The sequence below is a fragment of the Notolepis coatsorum genome, assembly GCF_963971535.1.
Source record: "Notolepis coatsorum genome assembly, chromosome: 12".
Taxonomy (NCBI): domain Eukaryota; kingdom Metazoa; phylum Chordata; class Actinopteri; order Aulopiformes; family Paralepididae; genus Notolepis; species Notolepis coatsorum.
In genome coordinates this window covers 70,127,841-70,149,879 of record NC_140176.1, presented here as the reverse complement: position 1 = coordinate 70,149,879, position 22,039 = coordinate 70,127,841, and the positions used below count along the sequence as shown (strand labels likewise).

The 22,039-nt window shown below is 43.7% G+C and overlaps 1 protein-coding gene across 1 annotated transcript in view; it reads left to right on the top strand.

Moving 5' to 3' along the window:
* The window catches only part of sh3kbp1 (SH3-domain kinase binding protein 1), a 107,591-nt gene that overhangs the window by 1,015 nt on the left and 84,537 nt on the right, over window positions 1-22,039 (top strand).

Genomic DNA, 22,039 nt, shown 5'->3' with positions numbered 1-22,039 from the left:
CAGCTGGGCTTGACATCACAGCAGCACGTACAACAACACGCCACAACTAAACATATATAATAGGCTAACAAAATGTCAACACACTACAGTGACTACACGATGTTTAAAGTGTGCGTGGGTGTGTGTTTTCTCTAAACTTTCTGCAGCTGTTAGAGGATACAGACCATATAAGTCCAGTGTGTGTGTCTGTTTTTGCATGTTTGTGTGTGAGAATGTGTGTGTTTCTTGACCAATGGAGTGGGAGTGTGTTATGTCTGTACTGTAGGGTTTGAAAGACTATCTCCTTCATCTGGTTTGTCTCAAGGCCTCCTCTCCCCCTTGGTTTACCCTCCCTGTTCATCTCTCTCTCTCTCTCTCTCTCTCTCTCTCTCTCTCTCTCTCTCTCTCTCTCTCTCTCTCTCTCTCTCTCTCTCTCTCTCTCTCTCTCTCTCTCTCTCTCTCTCTCTCTCTCTCTCTAACACTAACACAAACTCACTCACAGAATGACCACAGAACTGCAATTTTTTTATAGCAAAAAACACATTTCACATAATATGAATACAATTTATAATATACATATGTGCAATATGCTTAAGAATACAGTTTAGATCAATTTGAAAAGCTTTGAAAGTTTGACAGTGACCAGCAGCCCTATAGGTCAGTCGGTCGGTTGGTCCACAGAAATGTGCAATTTTTCACCCAGTCATGTGAATTTGGTGTCAAGGAACACGGCAAACCGCTAGCCAGTATAACTGAAGCTGGGGGATGGGTGCTGTCTACAGTGTGTGTACTGTGGAACCGTAAGCATTGTGTGACATTGCGCCAAAAGTTTTTAATGCACAGCTTTCAGTGCTGGAGGAGTACTGTCAACTGGCTACTGCCTGTTTAAGAATAGACTACACTGCTGCATGCCTCAGTGTGGGGTCAAAGAGTGACAACAAAATGGCTGTCCTCGACTTAAGACATTAATTGGTCATAGGACTAGTAGTCGTGCATGGATTAACTGGGGCAAATGTACTGAGGCCCTGGACTACCGAAGGTACAGATGTAACGGAGGTACCGCAGTCACGATGGTACAAGTAGTTCAGTGGCTGTGGATGGTAAGCGGTACTGCAAGTAAACTCACTCCCCAGAGGCATCCAGACCCGGAAGCAAGAAGTGAATTCACTTCTTGCTTAGTGGTCTGTGATGCCGCCCGCGACGCGGGCGTCCGGGGTTCAACTCCCACTCAGGGCGATCCCTTAACAGGGGTCGAATCGACTAAACACAACGCAGACAAGATCACACCGGCTACACAGAGATCCCCAGGATTTGTGTGTTCATTAATTGCATTATCTCCCTAATTCTAATTACAATATGTGCCTGTGTAAGCATGGCTTTAATTAAAAGGGTTCCTCAGCATACTGTTCAAGGTACAGGGCCCACAATTTAGTCAGATATCCTTTATGAAAAAGCCCTAGAAATTAGTATTCCAGAGCTGTTTTATGAAAAATCTCTCTCCCAGTAGTAGAGCATGCCCCAAGATTCCCCCCAGGGCCACCATAGGTGGTATAAGCCGTCTCAAACCTTTTCATGTCAAGGACCCCCAAATTGATACAGAATTGGCCAAGGACCCCCATTTGATGAGATCCTGTCCCAGGACATTAATCTGACAAGATATTTGATGTCACATATGATTTAATCCAGAATTCCATAACTGTCTACTATAGGTGGAGAGATAACTGCGGAGAGAGCAGAATAGTCATTCGTATACCCTCTCTCACTGTACTAACGTCTAGTGAAGAATATTTTAGTGAAATTAATTGATATTCCCCATTTGCTGGGGACTCCCTCGAACCCCCTCCAGGATCCGCGGGGATCCCCGGACCCCACGTTGAGAACCACTGGCCTATAGGGCACCATCCGGATGACAGGCCGAAACAATGGTTGGGGAAGATTGTGAAAACATAAATCAATTCAAATCTAGACTAAAACAATCTATTTTTGATAGTACAGAAGGGAAGAAGAGCTTTAATTGCATATTTAAAAAAAAAAACATATGATACTGTATTGTACGTTATATCATATTACATTATATAATCATATTATAATTAATTTGTATATTATATTGAACTATATTTGCAGTATATGCTATTATATTATGGTACTATATTGTATATATCATGTACTATATATCTCACATCACATTATGTATGTGCTGTATACACTAACTGAACTGAACCTTAAATGGAGCTATAGATACCAGAGATTCTACTCCAAATTCTAAGCCTAATGTTGAGGAGAAAGAGAAGGAAATAAAGCCTGTTGACCAGTGGCGGCTGGTTAGAGGGCGCTCGGGCGCCGGCCCCCCCCCCCCTGGTGGAGAGAGAAGGAGAAGAAGAAATTTTTTTTTTTGGATTTAGATTTTGGACTCTAAAAATACAATAAACATGTTTAAAATAAATAATAATTACTAATTTTAAGTATGTTTGTGTTTAAAATGAACAATAACGTTAATATATCAAATATAAATCATTGTTTTGTGTGTGATTCACGTCACTCTCTCCTGATAGACATCTACCTCCAAGCCTCAGTGCATAGACTTAACGCTCACAGTGGTGGGCGTAGGGCTGGGCGATATAATGATATTATATAAATATCGGGTACAGTTCATTAACGATACACTTTTTCAACGTATCGTGGATATCGTGATGTTTTGACCAAGAGGATTGTGTCGCGTCAATCTGGTCCACACGTTCGGACTTTTGAACGCCGCCCCACACACACACACAGTTAATCATAAGTAGTAACTTTGATGCAGTAAAGGCATTCGTTTTGTGGCATTAACGTTATATAGTTACACGTTCAATAACATCAGCGTATTTACCCGAACATAGCAACGTCCGAAGACCACCTAGATAGATAGCAAGCATTACTCGGTCCGTTCATATCTCAGCCCGTGCTGACTGAGTTGTGCCCATTCTGCGGTCTGTTAATAAAGTTTTCAATCAGACAGATGTATGGAAAGGCTTTTATTATAACATTCGTTGCAGTAAAATCATTATGCCTCGTTTAGTCATCCTGCGGAGCACTGGTCTCCTACTCGTCGGCCGCGGCGAGCTAACGTTAGTAGCTTTGTTGTTGTGAGCACTCGTCAAAATCAATGGAGGACAATCTGGAAGTCAAAAACTAATAGCGCTTGCCGATTGGTGCTAAGAACAGCAGGGCGGGTGCAAGCGGTGTGATGTAATTGGCAGACTCGACTGTCAATCAAAATTATTCTGTTTTCCGTCAGAATTAATGAATGAATGAATGAATGAAAACTTTATTAACAGATTGCAGAATGGGTACAATACAGTACAGCTCAATACAACAAGAGTGGACTGGAGGATGAAGACCAGAAAAAGACTTTCGGCTTTTTTACATAAGGGTCCTCCATTTTCAATTCATCAAAACATTTAGAGACATACAAATATACAGTAGTTTCATAAAAATGCTAAAATGCTATTGATTGATTGATTGATTTAAAACTGTATTAACATATTGCAGAATGGGTACAGTACAGCTCAATACATACAATTGTTAAGGGGATGCAGACCAGAGAAAGACTTTCGTCTTGTTTACATCAGGGTCCCCCATTTTCAATTCATCATATTTCATATCTAAATCATATAATATCGCATTGCTAAATATATGCAATATATAATCTAATAATCCAATAATCTAAATCTAATATAAAAATGCTAAATGCATGGGTATTTTATTTTATCTTTAATGTTACAGTAGCTTGCAAACTCAAATACTGTCTTGGTAAGCCTCATAATGAATTGTTTGGGGAAAAAAAGAAAAACATCGTGATGTGTATCGTGTATCGCCGAAAGGTCCGAAAATATCGTGATATCATATTTAGGCCATATCGCCCAGCCCTAGGTGGGCGTCACTGCAGCCAATGTATCGCTGCAGCCGCAGCAAATAAATGTAGCCTATTAGGGTCTTCAAAAATGATGTCTGGGGGCGCGTTTTCTAGCGCTCGAAGCAAGTTCAGTGCGCCACTCGTCAGTCGTCTCGTCAGTCGTCAGACAGAAAATAATGCTTGGAGGAGGAGCCAGGAGTATTTCAGATCATGAGTTAGCTTAGCCAGGCTATACTCTGTCGTTTAGCTGGTTCGGTAATAAGAAGTGTATTCTCAGGAGTCGGAGGGATAATCACGAGATACTGTACATTCAGACAGTGTTGGATCTAACTAAATGGATTTATATGACACTTTTTATCATGGAAAGTTCAAGCCGGACTAGGGCTGCACAATTTTGGGAAATAATCTAATTGCGATTTTTCTGACAAATATTGCGATTGCGATTACATTTGCGATTATAATTAAAAAAAAAATAATAAGCAGCCCCACAAAGGTTTATGTAAAATGCGGCTTGCATCTGGCCTACGCCGTGGGTCTTTTCGAGACACCGAGCCTGAAAATGTTTATTTTTACCTGGGAATCGATACCCGGTATCCAACGGTACCTTTTTTTCTGTATTTTACTCTCCCTCTCTGAAGTCTAAAACTTCCACAACACTCAATCTAAAACTCCTTACCTCCCTCTCCCAAACCGATCTTGTATCTCAATGGGACTTCCTGGTAAAAAAAAGAGTAAAAAAAAGTAAATAAAAAAATGTGCGATTTTTTTTTTGATTTGATAATTGCATCATTCCAAAAATCGCGATTTCGATTAAAAATCGATTAATCGTGCAGCCCCCTAGCCCGGACCACAAAACAACAACAAGAGAGTCTATTACAATATGTACTGTTCTGTTACTGAAACTGATTGAATATGGCAAGATTCAAGAGGTTTATTTATCACATACATACCACTCTCTCTCTCTCTCTCTCTCCTCTCTCTCTCTCCTCTCTCTCTCTCTCTCTCCTCTCTCTCTCTCTCTCTCTCTCTCTCTCTCTCTCTCTCTCTACCTAGCATGTCCTATATGCTCTGTAAATAACTATGTACAGATACCGAGATGTCCACACCATGTTACCTGTTACCTGTTATTGCACAATGTTGTTTTTATTGGATTCTATTATATGTTGTACCACTGTATTGCACATCGTTGCGGGCAAGACCACCCGCATTTCATTGTATACTTGTATGCCGTGACAAATAAAACTCTTGATTTGACTTGACTTGACTCTCTCTCTCTCTCTCTCTCTCCTCTCTCTCTCTCTCTCTCTCTCTCTCTCTCTCTCTCTCTCTCTCTCTCTCTCTCTCTCTCTCTCTCTCTCTCTCTCTCTCTCTCTCTCTCCCCTCTCTTCTCACACAACGCAGTACGCAAGGCGCAAACTCACCAACATTTACTATTGCAACTGATTTTATAAAAAATCAAAAGATAGCAGTAAGTCCTTGTGAGCTTACCGGGGAAAGGGAAACTTTGCTCCAAACTGTTAACTCCACAAAGCCGGCTGAAATCATTTCAGTAGGAAAGATAAAAAAAACTAAAAACTGCCGACATCATATTTCAAAAGCTCTCGTGGTCTCAAAGTGAATGAACTGCTGCGGTCAGGCAAGCGCTACCGGAGTCTCATGGCCAGTACAGAGAGACTCAGAAGGAGCTTCTATCCCCAGGCTATCAGGATGCTCAATGACAATGACACTATGTAAGAACCCATCATCTACACACACTGCACACACATCCACACGTGTACACACTCCCTTTAAACAAACACTCACCTTACCACTCACTGTACTCACTTTACTCACTTTAGACACTTTAACACACTTTATATTTATCTATTATTAAAGAGATTTGCACTACATTCATACCTCATTTGCACCCTACCCTAAGTGTTGTACCTCATCTCATTTCTGCATTGTACCTCACTGTTACTCATTTGACTCTGTATTGTATATTGTATGCAGTGATGTACCTGAACGCGTTCAATGAACGATCGTTTGTGAACGCGTTCGTATTTTGGGCGAACGGGAACTGAACGGATGTTTCCCCCCCTAAATGAACGTAATTGAGAACGCGTTCATTCTCAGCGCTGTCTAACGGCGTTCAAAAGTGCGTTCATTCTCAGCACTATATTATAACGGCGTTCAAACGTGTGCCAGATTTCATATGCCTTTCAGCCGAAAACCCAGTTGATTGATTGATTGATTGAAAACTTTATTAACAGATTGCAGAATGGGTACAGTACAGTACAGCTCAATACATACAATTGTTAAGGGGATGCAGACCAGAGAAAGACTTTCGTCTTGTTTACATCAGGGTCCCCCATTTTCAATTCATCGTAACATATATGACATACCTGACATACAGATAGACAGTACTGCTACATCTATACATTTATGACATACCAGATTTGCAATTACAGTACTGTTTGTGATACAAAAAGAGTCCAGAAAAAAAAGAGTATATACATTTGACGTAGAAACTGTACATTGGATTGGGTAGGTGGGGGTGGGGGGGGACTGTACATTGGAGGTGGGGGGGGGGGGGGGGGGTTGGGTAGGAGGGGTGGGTGGGGGGGGGGTTGGGTAGGAGGGGTGGGTGGGGGGGACACTGTACAACTGTACAAACAAAACTGTACATTGGATTATTGACAAGACCATACTTGGTAATTTACTGTACATTGGAGGGGGTTGTGTTCGGACATTTACAGGGGCCAGTTTCGAGTTGCAGTCTCCCTTAGGTGTTTTTTGAGAGTGTTTTTGAAAGTGGGTAGTGATTCACATTCCTTTACAGCTTTGGGTAGGGCGTTCCACATTGATGTGGCATAATTGCGAAACGTGTTTAGTCCCTTGTTTGAGCCGAATCTGGGTTTAACATGATTTGTGGAGCTCCCTCTGGTGTTGTGATCATGGTATTCACTGACCTTTGGGAAGTATTTTGTCATGTACATGGGTACCTTGGTCGTGTAGTGTATCTTGTAGACCAGGCCCATTGCAAGTTGCTGTACTCTGTCGTCTACTCTAAGCCATCCTAGGTTGTCAAAGTGGGCAGGGGTGAGGTGGGTTCTAGGAGTAAGGTCAAGCAGTAGTCTGACCAGTTTGTTTTGAGATGTTTGTAATTTTGTTTTTAGCGCCTTTGAGGTGCTTTGGTACCATGAGGTGCAAGCAGTCGTAATACCCTTGAATGAGTGCTCCTGCTAGAGTCTTCAGGGTATTCTTGTTTACCAGTGAGGAGATCCGGTGTTAAAACACACCGTAAACAGGCTTCAAAATAATGCTGAAAACCACACAATCTGGCAACCTCTCTGGGCGGAGCTTCGGGGAGTCTGGTAGTAGAGCAGCAGCACTCGCACTTTTAGAATACGCTGCACTCGCTCAGAGTCAGACTCTAAGCGGCGTCGGTGTACAATATGAGCATTTAAAAGAGTTTTAGTTAAAGTCAGTAAATGTTTTGCACTTTGAATATTGAACCTGGTTCCTACCTCGTGTTGTGTTAGTACAGAGTTATATCGGCACATGTTTATATTTGCCCAATGACTACTTTCACTTTTGGTACTTTAAGTATATTTAGATTATTATACTTAATAAAGACCATTCAAGCAGCACGTTTTTCCTCATGTTTTTGAAAATATACTGTAGAGATGAAAGCTGCAGCTGCTACTAGTGTGGATGAATGGGCGGCAGCAAAGCGTTATGGAAATGCCAGGATTCTGTGGTTCTATTATGGGTTGTGGCAATACATTCGAAAAATAATAGCTCGCAGCAACGTATTGAAAAAAGAACTATAAACTATAAATTAGTTCATTTTTGAAACCATGAACTTTAGAACTAGTTCATTTTAAACTTTGTGAACTGTGAACTGAACTAGTTCATGTAGAAAGTGAACTTTCCCAACACTGATTGTATATAATATGTATATTGACTTTACCTACTTTTTACTTCTTAATTTCTTTTACTTACTTTCTTTTTACTGTATGTAGCAACCTCTCAGGGGCTCATACAGAAACAAGCATTTCATTATAAAGTATTCTACGGAAGCCCTAAGAGGCCGTACATTCATACATTTTATTTACTCCGTTTTCCCGTGATAACAAGTTAATTTAATTTCTTTCTGATGATAACGGGATCATTTTCTCGTTATCACGACAAAACAAAGTCCGTTTTCTCGTGATAACGACTTATTATCTTGTTATCTCGTCATAACGAAGTCCGTTTTCTCGTGATAACGGATTAATTTATTTTAGGGGGGTACATGACATACAGGTATACACAGTACGGTTACATTTGTGACATACAAGATATGCAAATATACAGTACTGTTAAACAGAGATCCTAACAGAAAATATACATACGATGGGGAGGAAACTGTACATGGAGGGGGTAGGAGGGGTTTGGACATACAGGGGCCAGTTTCGAGTTGCAGCCTCCCGTAGCCAGGTGCTCTTTGAGAGCTCACTTTAATTGCGCCGCCGGTAAAGCTGAAGCCTTTGCTAACCGTCTTCTTAGATGACGCACACTAATGTGTATATATATATTATCTATAACAGCAAGGCATAAAGCTATTTCAGCCTGTGTCAGGCCTTGATTGAAGAGATATGTCACGCCGTGATCAATATCCTCCTGCTCCTCTGACATTGCGACACTGAATGATGTTTCCTGCAGTGATCTAATATATACTAGACTAGCGTTTCGTTTTCTCGAGATCTCGAGAAAATTATCCCGTTATCACGAGAAAACAAATTAAATTAACTCGTTATCACGGGAAAAACGGAGTAAATAAAATGTATGAATGTACGGCCTCTTAGGGCTTCCGTATTTACTGTATTTTGTTCTGACAAATAATAAACAAACTTGAAACTTGAACTTGATAGAGATATCATCTGACATTAGGGATGAGGAATATAGAGAGGTTGCGAAATAAATTCCGCTTCAGGTTTTAACCCTATATAAACCTGTGGCTGTAACACAAGCAATGCAACCGCCTATATTATTATTATTACTCAGTACTCAGGTCTTGAGGGGCGACAGTGGCTCGGTAGGTATAGAGTGGTCATCTGGTAATTGGAAGGTTCCCAGTTTGATTCCAGCTCCTCCCGGCAGCGTGTCGAAGTGTCCTTGGGTAAGACACTTATCCCCTAATTGCTCCCGATGAGCAGGTTGGCACCTTGCATGGTTGCCTCCACCATCGGTGCGTGAATGTGTGAGTGAATGGGCGAATGAGAGGCATGTAGTCAATTTTCCATAATGCAGTCCATTTAAAGTAGAGTGTTGATAGAAATATCACCTGAAACCTTGAGGAATCGGTGGATATCAACCCTTACATGCTACCGTACCAGGAAATGGATGATCATTTGCTCCAAATCTTGATTGATTTAGTTTTGATCCTTTATGGCTGAATGGCTCCCTCGAGCCTCCTTAGCTAAGGCATACAGTCTGAAAGGTATACCTTTAGAAGGGTGGTCTGAGGCACTCATAGCTGTTCCCTTAGCAACAGCTCTGCTCTTCTTCCTGTCACAGTTTTAGCCTTAATAGGCCAACATTTTGCTTTTTAAATTGACAGTGCAAATATAGTGTGCATCTACTTTACTAAATTACATCATTAGTTCAAAATGAACTTAATGACAATTAACCTTAATTAAATTAAATTAATAAAATTAAAACCTCTATGCATAGTACATAGTGAGAATGTCTATGTCTAATCCTATCATAATGATAATAAAGTAGTCCTATATCATTTGATAATATTATTATACATTTAGGCTACTATCTTGAGTAACCTGCACTGCATGTCCCAATTAGCCTATGCAAATGATAAAAGCCATCCATAAATGTCTGTCTAGAACCAAAATAATTAACAGGCTGTGTTATATTGTACCCTCTGCTGGTGCGTGCCACTGTTTGCGAGCAGACAAACTAGGGTATATTGTGTTTGCTTCTTACGTATCCTCGTCCCATTATTTCCCTGACGTCCTTTAATTGAGCCGTGTATAGTATTATGATGAGGCCTTTTCTTCCTCTGAGCAAGTGGGCGAGTGAGTGAGGGAAGGAAAACAGTGAAAATGTAACACACCTCCGTCACGTCTGCTGCTGGAGTGGAGAACGATGGCTGGGCAGACTAATGCTTTGGCAATATTTAATTGAATACCCTCTTTAACACTACTGACCCAGGTTAAAAATGCCATTGCATACCCTGGATAGAATTAATCATGATCACTTTCCACAGACGTGCTTGTCTTTCATTTATGATCATTATCGCACTGCAGAGAAAAGTCAATGGGAATCAATGGATCAATGGAATCAACGGATATCCTGCTACAGTTGCCCATATCTTGTGTGAGAAAAATGATTAACATTAGACCTTTGTTTCAATAAGAACAAAATAATCCACCTGTATGCTTTTTCCTGGGCTCCCAAGAAGTCCCAGACTATGGCCTACACTGTAAACAGTTTACAGATTACCTTTGTTTTTATACTTTAAGTGTAAATACCATAAAAATACAGTAAATTACCTTTTATCAAAATATTAACCATTAAATAAAGGTTGTAATCTGTATGTAACTGAGGGGTACAATTCCCTGACTGTATTAATCAAGTATGGTATCATTAAACCACTACCGTCTTATGTACATTACTGGCCATACCGTACACAAGTATATCAGATGAGAACTCCTCCACAATGAAACGGTTTCCACACAAATACTCGTTTAGAATATTTATTACAGCAAGAATATTATATTACATTACTTAGATGCGCTTATAAGGCAAAGAATGTGCGTAGGCACGTCAATATGGATATTAGGAATTATATCTATGGTGCTCTGGGAAGGGGGTGTACTACCGGTTGTAAGCCAGCAGGGGGAGGCAATGCTCTATACAAAGTCAATAGTTCCACAGGGAGCTTCAATAGGCACCTGGAGACGGTATATTACTCCCTGGCTCAGCGGGGAAACGGCAGCTGTAATCCCAGGGTGCGCGCCGCACAGGTGAAGCCGTGGAGTCTCTCCTTGAGACGGGCTCGAATGATGTCCTCACGGTAGATCCCACACAGCAGCGGGGTAGACGGTTCTCTGCTCCAGCAGCCACAGTCAAAGCAATGAAGAATAATAATAGTAATCCTGCCGGAAAGTGGCTCTACTGGCGCCGGGGAGATCCTCCGGTGCGCGGTGGTCCACGGTTGAACTTGACGTTACTATCCTATTAGCACGCGGCAATAAGTGCTCTATGTAGACACACAATTACCCACTTCACGTGGTCTTTGACTCGTAATGAAGGCTTACTAGTAAATAGCGAACGATACGTTGAACAAACGTAGTAGGATAACACAACTCTATTTGAGGCAATACGAGCCCTACTGCACCGCACGTTGCATAGTGGGTGAGACGTCACTTGGGTAACTGTACAAGACTGAACTTCAACTCGAACTGAAAAGGCGAACTAACTCAGTATTCACCTACGCCATATTTATATGTACGGGGAATAATCAAGTGCCAGCCTGCTCACTGTCTCGTAGCCCTGGGCAGAAGCGGGCATGTTGAGACAAGTCATGTCGGTAGCTTTCAAGTCGGCTCTAGGGGCACGGCACTGGCGCTGGTGGCACGCCATCCAATAGGAGAATGAAATATTATGGGCTATAGTAGGCTAAAGGGATATTCCGTGTATATGTACAAAGAATATACAAGGGATATCAAACGACATACAAATACTATTCAATATATATCCATAAATAAATATATATATTCGGTTTAATCTGACCCTTTGTAACACTGTAAATATATTTGATTTTACTGTAATTTGACAGTAAGTATTTGGAAACCATTGCTGCCAGACATTTACCATTTTCTTGCAGCTTTTTTAAAATATATTTTTTGATCCACTTTTTCTCCTCTTTTTCTATTTTTCTCCCATCCCAATTCCGCTGTGCCAATTCTCCCCTCCCCTGTCTTGAACGTTGCTTGCATATGCCCCCCACTGGCCGGTTGTAGGGAGGATAGAAGCCTTGCATCACATGTCCCCTCCGATACATGTGGAGGCAGCCTGTCACATCTTTTCACCTGCCAGCGCGGACTCTCATTGGCGAGATGTAATGTGTGGGAGGCTCACACTACCCCCGCCATTTTCCTGTCTCTGCTGTGCAGGCGTCCCCAACCGACCTGTAGGAGTCGCTGTCCACAACGTCCAGATTACCACCCATCGACTTCCACCTGCTAACTCTGTCAATTGAGTTAGTATGACGGCTGGCCCAAGCCGGAGGCAACGCCGACAGCCGGAGTCGAACCCGGTGTCTCTTGCGTTGGTGACGAGCGCAATGTCCGCTGCGCCACCCAGCCGCCCAACCTATATCTATTTATTTAAACTATCACAAGGTCTCGTCTTGAGATTGGCAGATGATCTCATAACTTCCTCTTCTGCAATATTAGAATTAGATGTAAAATGATTATGACAACATGTATTACATTAAAACGTCATTCATAAGCCCATACAAGTGAGCCAATCGAATTGCATGGCATAGATTATTTGATACACTTTCTTAGTGACACAGTCAAGGACAGCTCCAACATCTGATGTACCGTTGAGGCTGTCCCTTAGTTCAGGCAACTGCTGAGGCATAGTCTTGGAAACACTAGCAGAGAAGGGATCTCCTTTTGAAAGGTATACCTTAGAAAGCTTTGTAGAAACTTAAGGTACAGCAAAACTGGGAAACCCAGGCCAGATTTGTGCTAATCGCATGGAGCTTTTTCATTTTTGAATTATTACAGTATACTGTGGTCACTAAAGCCCCGAATCTATTTAAAAAAAAAAAAAAAAAAAAAAAAAAAAATGAATTCATCATTGTTACATGAAAATATGTTTGCACCAGATTTAGCAGAAGCTAATTTCCATCTGTGGTCTATCCAGCTGCTAACTGTATTTGAGTGAGTTAAGTCTTGGTGTCATGGTAGACTCAGACCTAAGCTTTAAATCACAATCAACAAGTTGACAACTTAATTCTTCCACCTTAGAAACATAGCTAAAGTACGGCCATTTATAAATCAAAAGGACGCTGAAAACCAGATCCATGCCTTTATCTCAAGCCAACTCGACTACTGTAATGCACTCCTTACCGGCCTCCAGAAAAAATACGATAACTATTTTATTGCAATGCACTATTGCATTATTTTATTCTATTTTACTAACTATTTTATTGCACTGCACTATTTTACTTTGTATCAGTGAATCATAGACGCCTGGCCATAAGAGCATTCGGAGCATCTCTGCTCTCCCACTATTGAACTTGGGGGAGCAAAGGTATGCTCTTGCTCCACCACTTTTTGATCATATGAAAAATATGATATATCCCCCCCCAATATATAAATCTAACCATAACTACGTTATGGTTAACTGAGTTTTATAGTGAAAAGAGCAGCTTTATTGGTCAAGATTGAAGGCTCTATATTGCAGGAAATTGCACGTACAGGTTAATTAATTTTTTTTTTAATTTAATTAACCTGTACGTGCAATTGCCTGCAAAAAAAAAGAAAAAATTATAAAAAAATTGAAGAAAAAAAAAAGAAAAGGGGGGGGGGGGGGGGGCACCTATCTGGGCTAAGCCCCGGATCTCCTATAATCCTAAATCCGCCCCTGGTATCGACCGATATTCAGTATAAATATGAGATCTGTGAATTCCGATAATGCTTTATTTTTGCCGATCGTGAAAACCGATCGATGACACGCGCGAAAAACATGATCCAATTCTCAGCGGAGTTCTCAGGGGGCTTTCACACTAGCCATTCGGGGTCGAATCAGAGCGCAATCGCACCAAAATAGGGTTTGATGAGAACGCTCCCCCCGTCACCGGGGACGCTGATTCGCTCCAAACCTGGACCGCTGGAATAGGTGGTCTCGGGTGAGCGCCAGTGTCCCCGATGACGGAGCGGGGCGTGGTGTGCAAGCTTACTGTAATGATTTCATGCTTGCTTGAATTTTGAGCTAAAGTTAGCTACCTAGCTAACGTTACTGTTTAAACAAAATTACCCTGTCAACTATTCACTTTAGTTTAATACATGAGGCATTGTCTAACGTTATCTAGCTGGCTAGCAGTAGCTACAGATAGCTCCTGATATCAATGTCTTAACATATTCGTTTTTGCAGCTGTTAGCTAATTAGCTATCGTGCTTCATAATCATAGCTGTAACTGAACACTGAGAACATCTTATACGTTTCAGTTCATAGGAAAATACTTTGACTATAACTATAATGGTCAGAAGTAAATTAACTTAGATACTGTTATGCTCAACACCCAGTACTATTCACTTTACTTAATTTCTAAGATTAGATTAGATCATTTAGACAGGACTTTGAGAATGCCTGTGTTAGACCTACAGTATAATACTGCCAGCCAGGGGTGCAGTCGTAATTTCAGAAGTGGCTGTACTCTGTTTAAATGATGCCACATGCACGCATGCTCCCGTGCGCATAGTCGCATACATGTTCCCTTGCGTGCGCACAGAACAGATGATTATTATGCATAAATAGTAGGGATGCTCGATATTTTTACCGATACCGATATACCGATATTGTCCAACTCTTAATTTCCGATACCGATATCAACCGATATCAACCGAACCGATACCGATATATGCAGGGTTTCCCCCCCCCCCAAAAATGGAATAATTTCAGGGAATTAACATTACATATCTCTTGTTGTGGAATTAACACAACATTATGCATACTTTTGACAATAAATAAAATCAGAATTTGTTCTTACTTGCTTGCCTGGGTAAATAAAGGTTATAGAAACACATTTTAATGCCGATATCGGCCGATAATATCGGTAGGCCGATAATATCGGACATCCCTAATAAATAGTAGGAAACATGTTTGTATAGGAAATTACTAGTTTTAGTTTAGTTTTTGTAAATATTGCCTTGAAATAGAGAAGCTGGAAAGGTAGCAGGATGTAGCCTTCAATATATAAAGAAATTATATTGTCAGCAGATATGGTTGAAAAACAAACAATGTTTTAATTTAAATGTAATTGTAGATACAATATTGTAGTTACAATTTCTTTAATTGAATTAACTTAAACTATAAAAGTAAATACAAACTAAATTAACAATGTAACGTTAGGTTATGACTATAACCAAGTTCTGTTAGTTAGGGGCGATGCTTGGCATCGCCTTCTGCACTATCTCGCGTACGTGCACGCGTACTGAATAAACCACAAATGTACCTCTAATACCAGTATTAGTCTGACCACACCCCTCATCAGCTTACCTTCATAAGCAGGTGTGTGGTCACCTGCTCTCCTCCTTCCCAAGCTTTCACCACAAGGTGAGGACAAGGGCTGCAGCGGCGTCCGATGCCAAGCATCGCCCCTAACTAACAGAACTTGGTTATAGTCATAACCTAACGTTCTGTATCGTTAGTGGCTTAGCTTGGCATCGCCTTCTGCACAAGGGAGGCCAAGCGGAGCCACTTGGCTGACAAATACACCCCGCTGACAGCCCCCCAAAACCATCAGAACAGGGAGGGCCGAGCCCCCCCGACCCCCCCTAATGGAGGGTAGCCCCCCTATTAGGGACGTCACGGGAGGGCGACGGACCCGACCGTGCGAAGAGGCACTCAAGCAACTCAACGCACAGGGTGAGCAGACCGTGGCTTGACCCACGACTACACACACGCACAACCCGCATGCCACCCGGGAACGAACGGAGGAACAACCTCGTTACTGCCCCCAGAATCACGGGGTCAAGGGCAAACCCAACCCCGTGGCAAGGCCGTAGCAGCGGAGCACGAAGGAAGACCCAGACCCACCAAAAGGACTGGACTCCCTGGAATGGGGGCCCGGAGAAGTCCATGATGCCAGCATCAAGACCCCACCAGGTGGGCACGTAGTGCCCCGCCCCCCACATCGCCAGCGTATTCGGACAAAGGCCCCTCAGTTACTGCACCTGGTATTCCCAGGCGGAACCAACCAGGCCAGTAAGCCGAGCGGGCCCCGTCCCCCCAATAGTACACCGCCTGGCACACTGACCCTGCAGAATAGGCAGTCAGCATGGCCGTAAGCACACAAAAAAGGTTAACCAACGGAAGCAGGCAGCGCACCGGGGAAAAACCAGGCAACAGGCTGTTAACCCTAGCCTGGAGACTGCGGACGAGACAGGCGCCAGAGGGGACAGCTGAACACAGCCGCCCCGGCGGAAGGAGCGTAAGCTGGCGGTGTTGCATGACCAAGCCTCCATTTAACAACCCCCACCCAGAGGGGTCGAGGCAGAGAAGGCTGACACGATTGGCAGACGTCATGAACGTGCAGGGGCACCCTCAACCGGTGAACCCGGGAGTTGACACTGCTCCAACACACCAGGGAATCAACCACCTCGGTGTTACCCAATGCGGTGGTTGTTCCTATAACCCCTCAAGAAAAAACTCCAAAACACACCTGCGGGTATACACCGGCTATACCGCAGTACAAGTGTTTCAGTTTCCAAAAAGGGTTAACCCAGGCCTACGGGTCGCAAACATCACTTCGGACCGGGCCTGGCGGTACGGGAAGCACAGGGTCACCAGAGGAGGTCAAAAAACCACCCCCACAGGCCCCTCTTCGCCATGCGTGAGAGAGGAGCGAAAAACAATGGAGAACCAGCCCCTAAGCACACCGTACCTGGTATTCCCCGGCGGTCTCCCAACCAAGTACTAACCAGGACCAACCTGTGTAGCGGCCGAGATCCGACGAGATCGAGCGCGTACAGAATGGCATGGCTGTAAGCCATGACGACAGTGCTGAGTAAAAACATACCCAACCAGGGTCTCCATAGCGCTTAACCCTGTGACACCCAGACCGACCTGGCATTTTTCCCCCTGAAAAAAGCCCAAGTCCCTCAGGGTACCAGAACAGCAGATCTGCATCCCCGGCGGACAACGGGTTCAACTGATCTGGACCAGCGTGACCAGAACCAGTCCCGTGCCCTAACCACGCCGACATGCCTACTCCAGGAGAAGGGCAGATATGCGTGTTGATCTTAACATGAAAAGAAGGCGCCACCCAGACGCCGGGACGAACCGCGCCTGGTGGCCCACCCCAAGGGCGTGAGACCCCACTACATATGTTCAGATCCATCCCGTCATCATCCCCCAGACATGAACGAGGATCCGTCGACAACCCACCCAGGTCATGGGATGTGGTCGCCGGAAGAGGAAAAACCCCCATCTCAGTTGCTTTATAAAAACGCTGTTTCAACCACAAGCAACTAAGGCGTGCCAGTCAATCGCCTGTTTACAGCGAGCTAGCACTATACGTGCGTCGGGACACACCCCCATCAATGAACAGGCTATTTAGACCTGTCATTGAATCCCCAAGGCGCCCAGGGGAACGACAAGAGGGGTGTGACACTCCCTAACTCCAACACTTCTGGAATAGAAAGAAGGAAGCATCAACAGTATGTATCCCAGTCTACACAGCCGGGGTAAAAAATGTTCACATTTTTACATCCCACCACCCTCCCATAGGAAAGAGACGGGGATCCCCAGAGAGACTTCCCACGCGAGCTGTACAGATTGAAAAGAATATATTGCACCTTGAGCCATGTAAAAAACTGGTTTTAGGGCCTCCGGGGAAGAGGCACCGAACCCATACACACTCAATAAACGAATTGAATCGAATATACATACAATAGAAAAAGGACCCTTCTAGAGGGTCCACTCACTTTGACAATCTGAGGAGGAAGGCTCTGTACTCTGATGGAGGCTTCCTCACATGGATCACATGGAAGAAGGAGTCCGAACTCACAGAAGGCCTGAGTAGGCGCTTGGTGAGGAGGAGCCCTGACCACCCCCCCTGAAAACAGATCCATCACATGGACCTGAACAGCACACGGAAGTCCTACCAACAGAGACGCGCACGGTGACGTACTCTATGGCGGGGGAATTCCTGCGGTGCACACGCCCAATATACCAGGCCGTGGGACCAGGAACTCCCTCCCCCCCCCCCCCCCCCCCCCCCGTAACGTGCCGAACCGCCACGTGACGGGAACTTTGAAGGACAGGGGGTGTACCCCTGACCGACAGAACAATGGGGAGAGGAAAGGTTACCAGTTCACCCCTTTACGACCCCACACCCATGATACGACGTAACGACAAAAAGAGAATATGACACAGTCATAGTCAGCTCTATGAAGCGTTTCACAGCTCCACACAGCGCACGAGCTAACCTGCTATCTGATTTTTACTAAGGAAAAACACAGAATAGAGAGGGCTCTAAGAACCCCGGTCCAACATACACATGTGCTTCTGTGGCCAGTACAACCCAGTTGTAGGTCACATGACACACACAACCCATCATCATCACAATGAGAGAATACATCATTCTTGATTAGTATCGACCACAGGCCTTGCTAAGCACACATGACAGCAACCAAACCAATTTCCCTTTAGGAAATAAGTTTCTCCAGCAGATTTAGCACAACCTCAGCAATCAAGCTGAGAGTTACATCGTATCCCTACCACACAAAAGACACAATTAATGCACAACATGTCTGATAGGAGGTGATAAAGTCCCCAGGGAACCGGGGGGGGAAAAACACAATCCTCCTATTTTACCCTCAATACGGCCAGTTAAAACAGGAAAACCTGTTAATGTGTGAACTCACTGTCCATTGTCATTACAGTCTGAGAAAGAACATTCTTTTACTCACTCGTCACCAAGCATAGCTTCATAGGTTAGTTGCCTTAGTAGTGAGTACACGGTACACATAAACACCATGATGTTTCTCACACAACAACCAGATCAATACATCACGACCTGCACGGAGAAGCTACTGCCAGTGACAAAAACAGCTCACACACAACCCGCAACGTATCTCAAATGCATTGCAACAACACACGTTTTGGGAAAAAACACCGTCATTCACAATACATTTAGCAAGGTAAAACCAGAAGACGTGTTATGAGGGTCTGGCCAACCCCGTACCTGCCCGGAACGCAGATCAGCGAAGTGCAGTCACAAGCCACCGTAGAACACAGCCCTCTTTGTTGACGCAATCCCCGTCTAGGCTCAGGCAGGGTTGACGAACATCCCCTGTCAAGGATGACGTCGTGGTCAAGAGTGTAAAACATGTTAAAAATCAAAGCACGTTCAACAGAATAGCATCAAGCTAACGGCTGCTCCAACCGTTCGGGTGCTATCGCTTCCGCTCGCGAGACGCCGATCTACGACGCACGCGATCAGGAGCGAGCTCCCGGCGGCGCGCGAGAAGCCAAGCTACCCCGCGCCAGGCCACCGACCGGCTAACCGTAAGCTATGAACATGTAAACAATGACATAACACTCACCCAGACAGGCCGCCGTTCTGAACCCTCCTCACTTTTTAAGAGAAAAGAGAAAACAAGACGTCAACACCGCTTCACAACGATGACATTAACACGTCCGGCGGAATCAGCACAGTACCAACTGGCCTGTATAGCTGACTTTGAACATGAATCTGCCGCTATCGCACATTACATGCACATATCCCCTCGTGAAGGAATACTCTCATTTGGATATGAAAGATGGGGTCTTAACACGGTGACAGAGAGAATCCACTCGTCCAGAACACACAGGGATCACCAGTGTCAATGGTCGCGGCCCACTAGTTAAAACTATAATGGTCGCCAGACCAAGGCCTTCTGTCGCCTAGACGGCTAAACAAAGGACCCTAGCCTGGGGCCGGTTTCCATAAACTTTGTCTAGTAGCCCCCATAGCACTAACAGACAAGTGGAGCCCGCCAGCAAACACTACTCACCCAACCTGGAACGCACCGCTCCTCACAACAGCGGCATGTCCGACAGTTCAGCTGTGGTCTGACAGGTTTCACCCCAACAAACACAGCAAGGAACTGCAGTTGAGAAGCATGCAGCGGCGTGCTCCCAATACGAAAACCGGTGGAGGGTTTGTAGAATGATCATCATCTTCTAGACACTCCAGTACGAAGACAATATCGCCGTATTTTCTCGAAAATAGTGAGAGAGAAAATAAAGATATGATGTCAACGTATCCTTGTTTCCCAAGCTGTTCCTAATCCAATTTCTTCCATCATGGTGTCAAGTGTGGGGATCTACCGAGGCACCTCTTCCTTGTGGTGAAAGCGAGAAGGAGGAGAGCAGGTGACCACACACCTGCTTATGAAGGTAAGCTGATGAGGGGTGTGGTCAGACTAATACTGGTATTAGAGGTACATTTGTGGTTTATTCAGTACGCGTGCACGTACGCGAGATAGTGCAGAAGGCGATGCCAAGCTAAGCCACTAACGATACAGAACTTACAGTTTACAGAAGGACAGTTTCCTTCTGAAGCACAACTTAAGAAATGTCTCATCCTTCCAGTCGGGACCATTTGTCACATTGAGAGGTTCCACAGCTCAAGCAAACCCCCACCAAACGGCACGCACACACACACACACACACACACACACACACACACACACACACACACACACACACACACACACACACACACACACACACACACACACACACACACACACACACACACACACACACACACACACACAGACACGTTGTGATCACTGTGAAAGAAACATCTGATTAACCCAAGATTGGTAACATAGAGTCCTTACCTCACATCTGATGTCCTGCAAAAAGATTAATCCAATTCCTGATCGCCATTCCAAATATTGATCGCGGTTATTGATCCAACGTTATATATCCAAAACACATAATCCACGCTGCTCAGAGTGTCCCCAGTCAATGTGGTATAATATACTGCATGCCCGAGAAGGGAAACCTGGACCGGACTTTTTTTTTGATGTACAGTCCCAGCCAATCCAATCCAATGATGTGCAATACCATCCGGGAGACGATAGGTGGCGGTATTTGCCCTTTTGTGAGCTCAGACCCATTCCCAACGATAACATCAGGTTGGATGGATGAAAATTAATGGATATCGCTAATAAAAGAAATAACGATTAAAACCCGACTATACTCGTGATTGGCGCTCAAGCGTCGGCGAGTTAACTTGACTATACTCGTGACTGGCGTCCAATGAGTTAAGAGATTGTATGCTGTATCTATGTACATAGGCAATAAAGAGGGGTTTCTGAGCCATTTTCACAAGTAAATGCTGGGGATCCATTTGGCCAAAAGACCAATTTCTTGCCTGTGGGTTGCTAGTAGTTGATCAACTAATCAAAATTTTTTTTTCTTTCTTACACACTGTACATAATTGTCCTCCCTCTGCAAATGAACGCAGTAGCCTACAGCTGAAGGATATTTTTTTTAATGATCACAGTTAGTGATAGGGCTGGGCGATATGGCAAAAAATCATATCGCGATAACGATATGATAATGTTATCATATTTCTCGATATCGATAATTATCGAAATTGTTATAAGTAAAAAACATTTTTTATTTTTTAAACAACAGATGTATGTTTATTTTGCAGCAATTATTTGTCGTTGCCGCCATCTTTAGTGTTACATCCCCTCACACTCCAGTTCTCAGGCTGCAGCTGGTTTAAAAGCGAAAGTAAACCGGCTTCTCTGCTGGCCGTGGCTCCAGGGTAGTTGAACAGTTCTGGCTCTGCTAGTTTATTTTCGATCTTTTGGCGCTTTTTTGGTGGACAAACCACCGCACATGTGCACCGTGACTCGTGACTGGAGTCTAGCTCTGCTAGCACACATAGCCTACTGTGTACAGACGGTTTCAAACTGTATTTTAAATTAGAAAGCAAACAAAATAAATGGACAAGAGAAAAATAAATCTCAATTTGGTCAGTATTGTCATTTGGACAAGCAAAGCCATTACTTTAAGTTGCAGGCAAGAAAGACAAGTCTGTCCAGTGTCCACTGTCTCTGGTTTTAAAACTGCCCTGTTGCAGGTCAAAAAAAAAAAAAAAAAAAAAAAATCGATTTTTTTTTCGATATTCGATATCGATTATTAAAATATAACGCGATATTTATCGTTATCGTTATATCGCGATTTAGCGATGTCAGTGAGATGTACTGATACATGCTTGTAATTTTCCAGGAACAACTGAGTATTAATAAAGATTTAACCCCCCCCCCCCCCCCCCCCAGACTGAGACCCTATAGTGATTAGGCGCCCAATTGAACAAGGAGAGGGTAACCCTACAGAAACAACACAAGCACTGATATCATTTGTGCCACGTCA